Source organism: Rana temporaria, chromosome 1 (genome assembly GCF_905171775.1).
Source record: "Rana temporaria chromosome 1, aRanTem1.1, whole genome shotgun sequence".
In the NCBI taxonomy this organism is placed as follows: domain Eukaryota; kingdom Metazoa; phylum Chordata; class Amphibia; order Anura; family Ranidae; genus Rana; species Rana temporaria.
Window position 1 is genome coordinate 683,739,051 of NC_053489.1, and position 14,909 is coordinate 683,753,959.

The window sequence follows — 14,909 nt, forward strand, 5'->3', positions numbered from 1 at the left end:
TATTACACACACCAGACCACTGCACTATGTATATTACACATACCTCACCACTGAACTATGTATATTATACACACACCTGACCCCTGCATTATGTATATTACACACACCTGACCCCTGCATTATGTATATTACACACACCTGACCCCTGCATTATGTATATTACACACCCAAGCCCTGCACTATATATATTACACACACCTGAGCCCTAAACTATGTATATTACACAGACCCGACCCTGCACTATGTATATTACACACACCCGGCCCCTGCACTATGTATATTATACACACCTGACCCCTGCACCTTACACACACCTGACCCCTGCACTGTGTATATTACACACACCTGACCCCTGCACTCTGTACCTTACACACACCTGACCCCTGCACTCTGTACCTTACATACACCTGACCCCTGCACCTTACACACACCTGACCCCTGCAATCTGTACCTTACACACACCTGACCCCTGCAGTATGTATATTACACACACCTGACCCCTGCACCTTACACACACCTGACCCCTGCACTATGAATATGACACACACCTGACCCCTGCACTATGAATATTACACACACCTGACCCCTGCACTATGAATATTACACACACCTGACCCCTGCAGTATGTATATTACACACACCTGACCCCTGTACTATGTATATTACACACACCTGATCCATGCACTCTCTGCATTACCTTCTCCTGACACCTGCTCTCTGTACTTTACATACTTTTGACCCCTGCTTTCTGTATGAAAACTTACGTTTTAAGCACCTCCCATGATGTTTGCAGAGCACATACAGTCAGAGGGCAAAACACACACAGCCAGAGCATACACAAAAAGAGGACACACACTGTGAGAAACAGTCCCTGTCAGTCCAGGGAAGAGTCGTGAATGATATAGATACATTTGTGGCAGTGGGGGGGGGGGGTCTGTAACAGTGTCAGGACCTGGATCACCTGCTGGTGGCACTGTGGTTCCCAGAGCAGAAGGTTGTAGTTCCAGTGTCCACCAGCGGGTGTCTCCCAGCAGCCAGCAGATCCCAGTAATCAGCCTCCGCCTGATGCTGGCTGCTGGGAGGGTATTTAGTCCCTCCTTTACTATTCCCTTATGCTCCAGTGTTTTACATGTTAGCCAGAGACTGCTTGGTGTTGATCCTGAGCCTGATCTTTCCTTGTACCTGCTCCTTTTCTTCTGGATCCCAGTCCTGGTTCCCCCTTCCTGACTGATCCTGACACCTCCAGTCTTACCCTGACGAGTCCCGTGTTTCTCATTGTGTATATATTGTATTATAGGTGACTAGCATGTTAGGTATTTTGTTATTGGTTTATGGATGACTTGATGTTTGCTGTGTATTCTGTGTGTTCTGTGTATTCTGTGTGTTCTGTGTATTCTGTGTGTTGGTATTTGGATGGATTTTATTTCACTGTAAATAAATCTTTTTGAAATCACATCGTCTGGTCTCCTGAGTGCCGCTACACAGATCTGACCATCCCTACTGCTGATCCCTGACAAGCTTGAAGCTGAACACTGCAACACACACAAAGCACACACATAATACACACACACATAATACACACACACAGAGCACTCACATAATACACACACACACAGAGCACACACATAATACACACACACAGAGCACACACATAATACTCACACACAGAGCACACACATAATACTCACACACATAACATACACATAATACACACACACAGAGCACACACATAATACTCAGACACATAACATACACATAATACACACACACATAACATACACATAATACACACACAGAGAGCACACACATAATACACACACACACAGCACACATAATACTCACACACACAGAGCACACACACACACACAGCACACATATAATACACACACACAGAGCACACACATAATACTCACACACATAACATACACATAATACTCACACACATAGAGCACACACATAATACTCACACACAGAGCACACACATAATACTCACACCCACAGAGCACACACATAATACTCACACACAGAGCACACTCATAATACACACACACAGAGCACACACATAATACACACACACACCAGTGTTGCCAACCATCCGTATTTTTACGGACAGTTCATAAAAACGGGCACTTTTTCCCCCCGTTCGTAAATGTCCGTGGTTGCGGGAATGTGCCAGTAAAAAGAGCCGAGATCGGTTCAGCTTGGAACTGCGCATGGAGATTGGAGGCAGGGGGCAATGGAGGCAGGGGGAGATTGGAGGCAGAGGGAGATTGGAGGCAGGGGGAGATTGTGGCACCGCAGAGGGGGGTGTTGGTGTCAAAGGGGGATGGAGGCAGGGGGTGATGTGACTAAATAATTTGCCCTTATTATATCAAAAATAACAAAAATATGATTTTTTTTTACCTTAATATCTCCCTTAAATCACATTGCTATTTGCCCGGCATACTTGTTTGTAGCCTAAATACTGAAATTTGCACCTAAGTATTAAATTTTTTAACTTTTGTGAAATGCCAGTAAAAACGTGGCTGCACCAGAAAATTTCGGGTGTCGTGCCAGTAAGTTTCAATCTGGTAGGTTGGCAACACTGACACACACAGAGCACACACACAAGGTGTTTTGGGGTGGAGGAGGGCTGAGACCACTCCAGCAGGTGAGTCGGTTGAAAGTTACAGTGTTGAGGAGGCTGTTGGTGGATCTCAGGGGTGCCCCCTAGTCTGGGGGGGGGGGGGGTATCTTGCCTTGGGCCGGGGCTCGGGTGCTTGAAGAATCCTGCTATAACACATGGGAGGAGACTTTCCTGGAGGCACGGGAGCAAGAGAGGACAGAGTAAGTAGATCAGCACTGTTGGGGACTGGAATGGGGGAGACTGCTCCCTGAAGACAGCGATGAGCTTAAAGTGGTTGTAAAGTGTTACTAAACCCATGACTAAGGTATAACAGATGGACTTGTTCTATAACCCAAATACAACCCCCATTAACCTTACTATAGTAACTGAGACCACACCAGTGTTGGAGTTAAAACAAGGCCCTAGCAGCCTAATTTATTAAACAAAAAAAAAATATATATATATATATATATATATATATATATATATATATATAAAACAATATATATAAATAACATAACACTATAAATACCATAATAACATAAACTCTGTTAATAAACCATAATTTAACTATTGTTGGTCTCGGCAGGCCCTCAGTACCCATATCAGGGAAAAAACCCATAGAGCACTGCGGTAGCAAACCGTGTATAGATAGGCCTCCTGCCGAAAAACTGTCCCAGAGACAGCCACTGACCGCAGTGCCCCATTCCCACTTTCCAGCTAACCTCCGTTAGCTGGAAACCATTATCGGGACCCATAACAACGATGGGTCCCCAAGACTCCTCCTTTTACCATATCTTCTCTCTCCTGCCAAAACCAACACCCGCCACTGCCACGACATCCATGAACACGATCCTGTAAAGACAAAGCAGAGAAACACACAAAACCAAAAACAAGCCATTGGAAAACACAAGCCAATCAAACCATAAAATTAGGGAGGGTGGGTGGGAACTTTCTCCCGCGCTGTGCTTGCCTATGATGGGATGGGCCAACCTTTTATATGCCTCTCACCCCTCCCCTAGGCAACTCCCCCTTTAAACTCCTGACCATTTTACTTCCCCTGTTAACTCTGTCATGTCCGCCCTGCGCATATGCCATTGCATTCTATTGCTCCGGGCTTCTCTGTGTGTATATGCAGAATAGCATGCATGTTATACTCACTGTGGAACTTAAGGGGTTAATCCTCTGTATTGTGTAAAGAGGCTTTTTGATCCGGTATGGACAGATCATCCCCCTCTCTGGACAAGGCCAGATAAGACACAGCCAGAGTAGTTCTGCTGCACATGCTCAGTTTGGTCTCTATTGTTGGAGAGAACATTTCCTGGTTGATCAGAGCTAGCCAGGTCACATGGTTTTGACATCACACATTTGGGGGTGTATACAGATCCTAAATGACAGCCCAGCCCCCTCCTCCTCCATGCCTAATAACTAAAAAAGAACACAGTGGGTGGGATGTCACATCTTGATCGATGGATGATCTGCCTCCCATCGTAGCGTAAATACGATACGCTACGCCACCTTAAAGATGCGGAGCCCTACCTGAATCCAGCTATAAGACTTGATTATAGCCAACCTTACTGAGCAACATGAGAACACAGGCTGTAGTGAAATTCTCCTCCTACCTGAACATTTAGAACTCGGGAGGACCCTGCAGTTTATCAGGTGACCATGGTATACAGATCAGCCAAAAAGGTATATAGTGGCATTATTTTAATGTAAAAAGAAGATTTTTTGGATGAACTATTTTCATATTACAGGGTTTAGTAACACTAAATCTAGTATTTTTGATATTCTGCTGTTTAGTGTTTGATGTTAGCATATTCCTATTTTCTTGGGAAATAAATGAAAGATATTGTTTTACTAAGCAGTGTGTTTATTTTCATAGATAACCTTATGTCTTTGTGCCTATCAGAGTCTTAATAGACTAGCTAATTATAGGCTTAGAGACGTTAATACAAAGTTAATACATATATGCAATAAAGGGAATCCATAAACACCTTTCAGAAGAATAGTTATATAGTTTATATTAGATTGCATATTATTGTAGGAATTTCTTCACACTGCATTAATCCCCGTCCATGGAGCGGTAAGTCAGGAGGGTACCCTGCGGCTGAATGCTCGGAGGGACACTGCCAGGGGTTTCTGACACTTCCTGGAGCCGAGGAACGCAAGGGCAACCGATCGTGACATCACTTCCTGGATTTGTGATGGGATTTCGTAGGCGACGCGTTTGCAGAGCATGCGCTCCTTCTTCAGTGCCATCTTGGATGAGGGCTTAAAAGAAAAAAGGAGCAGGCCTCAGGGTCCTAAAGTTCGGCGGCGGCTCGGAAAGTGATCGGATTGTACAGATGGTGTAAAAACATTTATCAAATCAACATGTATATAATATGTATACAATGTTTTTTTATTTTATATATATATTTTTTTATATTATACATTTTATTATTATATACATGTCACCTCCCTACTGCCTGTTTTAGCCCCCTAATTGCCACACCACAACCACGTGCATTGCATGGTTGTGAATGGGTCACGTTGGTCAGGTCGCAGTGCCGCTGAACGCCACAGGAGGTATAATTCCTGGCACAGCCATGAAGCAAAGCATGAAGCTGAAGGGGGAGTGTTTGTGGGAGAGGGAGAGCAGTAAAAAAGTTACTCAACCATGTGGTTTTATTCCCTCCCCCACCTCGTGTGTGAATGAGCCCTGAGGTTGGATATTATCCAGTCTTAGTAAGCTGACTGAGTAGGTGCAAAGGGCTCCACCTTGTGGTAGGCAGAGCGATCACTGATTTTTTCGAACCTTTGTGTGTCAGAAGGAATTTCATTCAATGGGCTAGATTCATGTAGGGGCGTGCATTGTTACGGCCGCGCAGCGTATCGTATTTACGCTACACTGCCGCAACTTACAGGAGCAAGTGCAGTATTCAGAAAGCACTTGCTCCGTAAGTTGCGGCGGCGTAGCGTAAATGGGGCCGGCTTAAGCCTGCGTAATTCAAATGTGGAAGGGGGGCGTGTTTTATATTAATGTGTGATGACCTGACGTGATTGACGTTTTTTTACGAACGGCTCATGCGCCGTCCGTGTACATATGCCAGTGTGCATTGCTCCCAAGTACGCCGCAACGACGTATTGGTTTCGACATGAACGTAAATTACGTCCAGCCCTCTTTACGCGAACGACTTACGCAAACGACATAAAAAATGCAAAAATCGAAGTGGGAACAACGTGGGAACGACGTGCGCCTCATAGAAGCAGGAGCAACGTTACGCCAAAAAAGCCTTACGCAAACGACGTAAAAAACTACCGCCGGGCGCACGTACGTTTGTGAATCCGCGTATCTAGGTAATTTGCATACTTTACGCCGAAAACAACGGAAGCGCCACCTAGCAGCCAGCGTGAGAATGCACCCTAAGATACGACGGTGTAAGAGACTTACGCCAGTCGTATCTTAGGCTAATGTCAGCGTATCTTGCTTTCTGAATACAGAAAGAAGATACGCCGGCGCAGCTTTGAATTTACGCGGCGTATCTATGGATACGCCGGCGTAAATCATTGCTGAATCTAGCCCAATGTTTTTTTTGAGGTACAATTTAAAAATAAAGCTGTGAGTGCGCTGCCTACCACAAGATGGCGATCTTTGCACCTGCTCTGCTGCACACGCACTAATAGCCAACCTTACTGAGCAACCCGAGCATTGCCGTATCGTGTTTTTTTTATTTTACAACATACGTCACATTTAGATTTACAAAGAAGGGACACTGCCTGCCACAATATGCTCGGTGAGCGGGTGCAAAAAGCACCAGGTTTTGGCTGCCAATCTATATGAATTACAGTCAGGGTCAGTGAATAGGCGGCTACTAGGGAGATGGGGGGGGGGGGGGGGCAGGCAGCAATTGATCATATGTAGGGGGCACCTGATTTAAGGGGACATTTTGGTAGGGACTTTGATGTAAGGAGAACTCTGGTGGGGAAACTTGATGCATGAGGGAACTCCGGTGGAGGCCCTAAAATAAGGGGGAACTCTGGTAGGGACCCTTATGTAAGGGGGCACTATGGTGGGGACACCTCATGTAAGAGGGCACTCTGGTGGGGACACCTCATGTAAGGGGGACTCTGGTGGGGACCCTGATGTAAGGGGTGATTCTGGTATGGACCCTGATGTAAAGGGGCACTCTAGTGGGGACACCTGATGTAAAGGGGACTCTGATTGGGACACCTGATGTAAGGGGGCACTTTGGTGTGAACACCTGATGTAAGGGGGGACTCTGGTATGGACCCTGATTTAAGGGGGCACTCTGGTGGGGACACCTGATGTAAAGGGGACACCTGATGTAAGGGGGCACTATGGTGGGGACCCCTGATGTAAGGGGGCACTCTGGTGGGGACACCTGATGTAAAGGGGCACTCTGGTGGGGACACCTGATGTAAAGGGGCACTCTAGTGGGGACACCTAATGTAAGGGGGCACTCTGGTGGGGACACTTAATGTAAAGGGCACTATGTTGAGGACACCTGATGTAAGGGGGCACTCTAGTGGGGACCCCTGATGTAAGCGGGCACTCTGGTGGGGACACTTAATGTAAAGGGCACTATGTTGAGGACACCTGATGTAAGGGGGCACTATGTTGAGGACACCTGATGTAAGGGGGCATTTAGATGGGGATCCTAATGTAACGGTGCACCCTGATGAGTTCTCATGATGAAAAGAGGGACTCTGATCATTACTCGTGATGTAAAGAGGACTCTGATAGGAACTTCTGATATAATGGGGCACATGTTCTGTTTTTATTTACCCTCATCTAATGACAGTCTGTAGGTGGGGTGCAGCCAGGTGCAGCGGCAATAACACACACAGTCCAAGTGGGATGAAAGGTGGGAAGGCAGCCCCGCCTGGAACACTCAGAGGTCCAACAGAGTGTAGAGATCAGCCAAACTGGCAGCACCTGTTAGAAGGGGTAGATTGCAGCCTGGAGGTCTCGTGCCCAAGCAGGAAGATGTCCAGAGGCATTGCAAGCCCTACACTTTCCCTGCTGCTAGTTCTGTCCCTACCAGGCAGGGTACCTGTCCCTACTCTGCCCACTCGCAAAATGCATGCCAAGCGTGGTAGCCAGGGTCTTAAATGGGCTCTGCCTGACCCAAGATGGCTGCAAGAATCACATCGGCTGGCAGTCTCTATCTCCCGGAGGCTGAGTGGAGGACTGAAGGACAGATGAGCATGTGCTCAGAATCTAACTCAGAATCTGCACCCCCTGAGAATACTTTGTATTTCCCCTTTTAGCTGAGCTGCCTTATCAGTAATTCAACATCCTCCGTCTCTCTCTTCTCATATTTTACACATATTTCTATATTGTAGAAAGAGGAACTTGCTGGAAGTGTGAAGACATTATCACAATGCTCCGGCAATGACAACTAATAAATATTACTCTTATTTAAGCCGAGTTCATGGCGGACTTCACCAACCGGCAATTCTAGGAAATGTTTGATATACAGTATAGATTGTACTTGTGTTGTGTGGAGGCCGTCCAATCATTTCCAATGAGATCCCAACACAGCTCAGTGTACAATGGACCGGCACTAGCTCTGACCATGCAGAGACACATATAAACACACACACACATACATACATACATACATACATACATACATACATACACACACACACACACACACACACACATACATACATACATACATACATACATACACACACACACACACACACACACATATACATACATACATACATACACACATACATACATACATACATACATACATACATACATGCATACACACACATACATACATACACACACACACACACACACACATACATACATACATACATGCATACACACACATACATACATACACACACACACATACATACATGCACACACACATATAAACACACAGGGCCGGATTCAGATACAATCGTGTATCTTTTGGCGGGCGTAACATATCTCAGATACGTTACGCCGCCGTAAATTAGGGCGCAAGTTCCGTAGTCTGAAAGAACTTACGCCCTGAGTTACAGCGGCGTAGCGTATGTTGTCCGGCGTAAGCCCGCCTAATTCAAATGTGGATGATGTGGGCGTGTTTTATTTAAATTACATGTGACCCCGCGTATTTGACGTTTTTTTCGAACGGCGCATGCGCCGTTCGTGAAAGAATTCCAGTGCGCATGTTTGAAATTACGCCGCAAATCGTCATTGCTTTAGACATGAACGTAACTTACATACAGCCCTATTCGCGAACGACTTACGCAAACAACGTAAAATTTTCAAAATTCGACGCAGGAACGACGTCCATACTTAACATAGGATACCCCTCATATAGCAGGGGAAACTTTACGCCGGAAAAAGCCTAACGTAAATGACGTAAAAAAAATGCGCCGGGCGGACGTACGTTTCTGAATCGGCGTATCTACCTAATTTACATATTCCTCGCGTAAATCGATGGAAGCGCCACCTAGCGGCCAGCGTAAATATGCAACTAAGATACGACGGCGTAAGAGACTTACGCCAGTCGGATCTTAGCCAAATTCCGACGTATCTTGTTTTCTGAATACAGAAAAAAGATACGCCGGCGCAGATTAGAATTTACACGCCATATCAATAGATACGCCAACGTAAATTCTTTTCTGAATCTGGGCCATAGCCTTTTAAAAATTGGCAGTCCTTTACCTTATCTCTTAGGCCCCGTACACACGACCGAACATGTCTGCTGAAACTGTTTCAGCAGACATGTTCGGTCGTGTGTATGGCCGATCGGACAGGATTCCAGCGTACATTTGCCCGCCAGACCGTTTTCGAGCGGGCAAATGTTTCTAAACTTGTTTAGAAACAGCCCGCTGGAATCCTGTCCGTCGGACATGTTCGGTCGTCTGTACAGACCTACCGTACATGTCCGAGCGGCCGCCATCCCTCGCATGTGTCGAATGACTTCGACGCATGCGTGGAAGCATTGAACTTCCAGGGCCGCGCACGTCGCCGCGACGGCGCGGCCTCCTCACCGCGTATCGTGTACGCGCGGATTTCTGTATGATGGTGTGTACAGCCATCATACAGAAATCTCCGGGCGGGCATGTACGCTGAAAACGGTCCGGTGGACCGTTTTCATCGTACATGTTTGCCCGTGTGTACGAGGCCTTAGGGGGAGGCAGAGAGCAAAACACACAGGGCTAGATTCAGGTAGGGGGATGTAATTTTGTGCGGGCGTAGCGTATCCTCTTTACGCTACGCCTCCGCAACTTAGACGGGCAAGTGCAGTATTCACAAAGCACTTGCTCCGTAAGTTGCGGCGGCGTAGCATAAATCAGCCGGCGTAAGCGCGCCAAATTCAAATTGAGAAGAGGTGGGCGTGTTTTATGTAAAGAAAACATGACCCCACGTAAATGACGTCTTTAACGAACGGCGCATGCTCAAAATTCTGCCTCAAATCGTCAATGCTTTCGACATGGACGTAATTTACGCAAAGCCCTATTCGCGAACGACTTACGCAAACGATGTAAAAAAATTCAAAATTTGACGCGGGAACGACGTCCATACTTAACATTGCGTACACCTCATAGAAGCAGGAGTAACGTTACGCCGGAAAAAGCCTAACAAAAGGCATTTATCAGCATTCCAGATTCACTTTTATTCCCGAGATTGTGAGCGGGTGTGTAAGCGGGTTGGTGGGTGGGGCTAAGCAACAATGGTGGATGTGACCAAAGGGTGTTTTAAAGCATGGAACTTCCTTTAAGCCTTAAAGGATAGGTCCAAACCCTTCGGAATAGTTGCCCGGTGGGAGCTGGTTGCACAACGTTGTCTGCCTTCCCGTTACACTGGCTGTGCACCTGGCTTCATCTTATCCACCATTCCAGTGATACTAACAGTGTAACCTACACTGGAATTGTAGAAAGGTGGGGGCCAGGTGCACACACCATACCCCGGACACTGACAGAACACCTGGCTGACACCTACCCGTAGTGCCACCCCCGTAGGGTCCGCTGGGAATCACTGGTTCTTCCCAATAGTGCGGAGCCTGCCCACCACCGCAAGCACCAGTCCATTGCACCCCTAATCATTCACCAAAACAAAGTGTCAAAAATAAATAGACAGGAGCCAGTTTTTGAAGATTCTTTTATTTAAAAAAAACAAAAAAAAAACGACCCCCCGATGTAGATCCATCGTCAGTCATGCCGCCCGCCACACCGCCGGACCTGAATGGAAAAAATTCACGCTCCGCCTGCATCGAAGGTTAACCGCTGAATGCCTGCACTGCCGTTTGACAGTTCTTAAATAGGTAAGAGGTGGGGCCACCTGTGTCACGGTTATGTAGTAATGTTTGTCTGTCAGCTTACCTCTCCATGTGTTCAGATTAAGAGGCCAACCGCTCTCACCTGGCTGCTTAAGTAATGTCTCCTCTAAGCATGGCTCCACCCCAGGCCCTATCAGGGAACTCTATATTAACCTGTGCACTGCAAGCCAGCCCTGCTGATCAATGTTGTGTGTTTAGCTTTTGTGTGTGACTTGTTTTGTCTTCTACGTCTGATTCCAGTTACCGATCTTGGCTTGTTCTCCACTATCCCTGCCTGCTTGTGACCCTGACCTTTGGCGTGTTCTCAACTATCCCTGCCTGCTTGTGATCCTGCCTTTGGCGTGTGCTCGACTATCCCTGCCTGCTTGTGACCCTGACCTTTTTGTGTTCTCGACTATCCCTGCCTGCTTGTGACCCTGACTTTTGGCGTGTTCTCGAATATCCCTGCCTGCTTGTGACCCTGACCTTTGGCATGTTCTCATCTATCCCTGCCTGCTTGTGACCCTGACCGTTGGCGTGTTTTCGACTATCCCTGCCTGCTTGTGACCCTGACCCTTGGCGTGTTCTCAACTATCCCTGTCTGCTTGTGACCCTGACCCTTGGCGTGTTCTCCACTATCTCTGTCTGCTTGTGACCCTGACCCTTGGCGTGTTCTCGACTATCCCTGCCTGCTTGTGACCCTGACCCTTGGAGTGTTCTCGAATATCCCTGCCTGCTTGTGACCCTGACCTTTGGTATGTTCTATGTTTATCCTTGTCTGCTAGTCGCCCTGACCTTTGGCTCATCTCCTTACTATCTCTTGTTATCCTGGGCTGCTGCTTCCTCTCTATCCTCCTGTAGCCTACTGTGAGCTGGGAGACCCTGGGGGATGCGACCTAGTGCCAGTTGCAGCGCAGTCCATCCTCGCCACTAGAGGCTCTGGTGAACACCTGCTGGCTCTTAAGACTCCGCGCCCTGGGGCATTTTATGCTCGAGCTCCCTGTGGGATCTGTGTTAGTGCACCAGTGGACCTGCCTTCCATAACCACCCAGAGTTCCATCTTCAGCAGTCAGCCGTAGGGTCCACTACCTTAGCGGTGCACCCCTGACCCCAAAGGTGTGCATCTGTCACCTGAACTCAGGTGACCTGACAACCTGGTGATATCACTTGGTGGCACCGCCCCCCTTGTGACGTCATCGACCGATCATCCCGTCAAACGCCCCGCAAATTCGGGTGTTCGTCGGGGATGTTCAGGCCAAACTTTTGCTCGGCTCGAACTGTTCGCCCAACTGTATTTAAGAGGGGCTTTGGGAATAATTTGAATGGGAACAATCCATGACATCAAAGCTCTTCTGAAGATTATAGAACTTGATGAATGAAATGGGGAAGCCCTTCTTTATTATTAGGAAATCCCACGATTCAGATTTGCCGGCTCAACAAGGTTACAGTAAAAGGGAAATAAAAGCAGACGTTGTGCAAATCTTCTCTTCTTTTTCTCGGATGCAATCTCTGAATTCTAAAAATAATGAAACAAATGACATCATTTATCAAATAATCTTATTTCTATCTTCCGGATTTTATATGATGTAATAGCAGGAATTTGGAAATGTTTATAACTTCTCACCAGGCGCAGGAAATCCCTGACCTCAGGTGAATGGGCGTCCTGATATATTACTTTACTATACATACAGGAACACCGACCTATCCCTGATATTATTATCATTAACCACTTAAGGACCGGACCAATATGCTGCTAAATGACCCAAGGGGTTTTTACAATTCGGCACTGCGTCGCTTTAATAGACAATTGCGCGGTCGTGTGACGTGGCTCCCAAACAAAATTGGCGTCCTTTTTTCCCCACAAATAGAGCTTTCTTTTGGTGGTATTTGATCACTTCTGCGGTTTTTATTTTTTGCGCTATAAACAAAAATAGAGTGACAATTTTGAAAAAAATTCAATATTTTTTACTTTTTGCTATAATAAATATCCCCCAAAAACATATATAAAAAAAAAATGTCCTCGGTTTAGGCCGATACGTATTCTTCTACCTATTTTTGGTAAAAAAAAATCGCAATAAGCGTTTATCGATTGGTTTGCGCAAAATTTATAGCGTTTACAAAATAGGGGATAGTTTTATTGCATTTTTATTAATTTTATTTTTTTTACTACTAATGGCGGCGATCAGCGATTTTTTTTCGTGACTGCGACATTATGGCGGACACATCGGACAATTTTTGGGACCATTGTCATTTTCACAGCAAATAATGCATTTAAATTGCATTGTTTATTGTGAAAATGACAGTTGCAGTTTGGGAGTTAACCACAGGGGGCGCTGTAGGAGTTAGGGTTCACCTAGTGTGTGTTTACAACTGTAGGGGGGTGTGGCTGTAGGTCTGACGTCATCGATCGAGTCTCCCTATATAAGGGATCGATCGATGCGCCGCCACAGTGAAGCACGGGGAAGCTGTGTTTACATACGGCTCTCCCCGTTCTTCAGCTCCGGGGAGCGATCGCGACGAAGCGGCTATAAACGAATAGCCGCGCCCTCGTTCTGGATCGCTCCCCGCGGGAATCCGACCGCCGCATGTAGCAGGGGGGGGGGGGGTCCCGATCGGACCCCGACCCACGTGTAGGCAGGGACGTACAGGTACGCCAATGTGCCTGTACGTGCCATTCTGCCGACGTATATCTACATGCGGCGGTCTGGAAGCGGTTATACAGGATTTATATAAAGCCAACAGTTCTCACCGCACTCTACAATATAAAGGGAGACGGTACAAAGACAATACGATCTCAAACGTGCCGTTCATGCGAGACGGCCCAAGAATTTCCAGGAACTGGAGGAGGAATGGGGGAGCTTTACCATCCGAGAAGATAAAGAGCCTCGTCCACAAATACCACAACACACTTCAACACGTCATTGATGGTAAAGGGGGCAATACACGGGATTAAGGCCGCGTACACGCGATCGGTTAAAACCGATGAAAACGGACTGAAGGACCGTTTCATCGGTCCAAACCGATCGTGTGTGGGCCCCATCGGTCAGTTATCCTTCGGTCAAAAAAAAAAGAGAACTTGCTTTAAAATTTGACCGATGGACGCCTAACCGATGGGTCAAAACCGATCGTTAGTATGCAAAAGCATCGGTCAAAAAGGCCGCACATGCTCAGAATCAAGTCGACGCATGCTTGGAAGCATTTAACTTCGTTTTTTTAGCACGTCGTTGTGTTTTACGTCACCGCGCTCTGACACGATCGTTTTTTTAACTGATGGTGTGTAGGCACATCAGACCATCAGTCTGCTTCATCGGTTAACCAATGACAACGGTCCTTCAGTCCGTTTTCATCGGTTTTGACTGATCGTGTGTATGCGGCCTAAGACCTGGGGTATGTAAACTTTTGATCAGGGTCATTTGGGTAGTTTCTGTTGCCATTATGATATAAAAAGAGTAAACACAGATGATTGATAATAAAGGGCAACACTAACCATGAGTGAAGGAAAAGATTTTGTGTTACCATTTATATCCTCTGAAAAATGGTCAAGAAATCATAAATTCTGCCAGGGTATGTAAACTTATGTTTCTCTCTATGATCAATGTTTATAAACAATGTTACTTTGTATCTCTCTCCCCGTCTGATCAATGTTTATAAACAATGTTACTTTGTATCTCTCTATCTCCCATCTGATCAATGTTTATAAACAATGTTACTTTGTATCTCTCTATCTCCTGTCTGATCAATGTTTATAAACAATGTTACTTTGTATCTCTCTCTCTCCCGTCTGATCAATGTTTATAAACAATGTTACTTTGTATCTCTCTATCTCCTGTCTGATCAATGTTTATAAACAATGTTACTTTGTATCTCTCTATCTCCTGTCTGATCAATGTTTATAAACAATGTTACTTTGTATCTCTCTATCTCCCGTCTGATCAATGTTTATAAACAATGTTACTTTGTATCTCTCTATCTCCTGTCTAAACAATGTTTATAAACAATGTTACTTTGTATCTCTCTCTCTC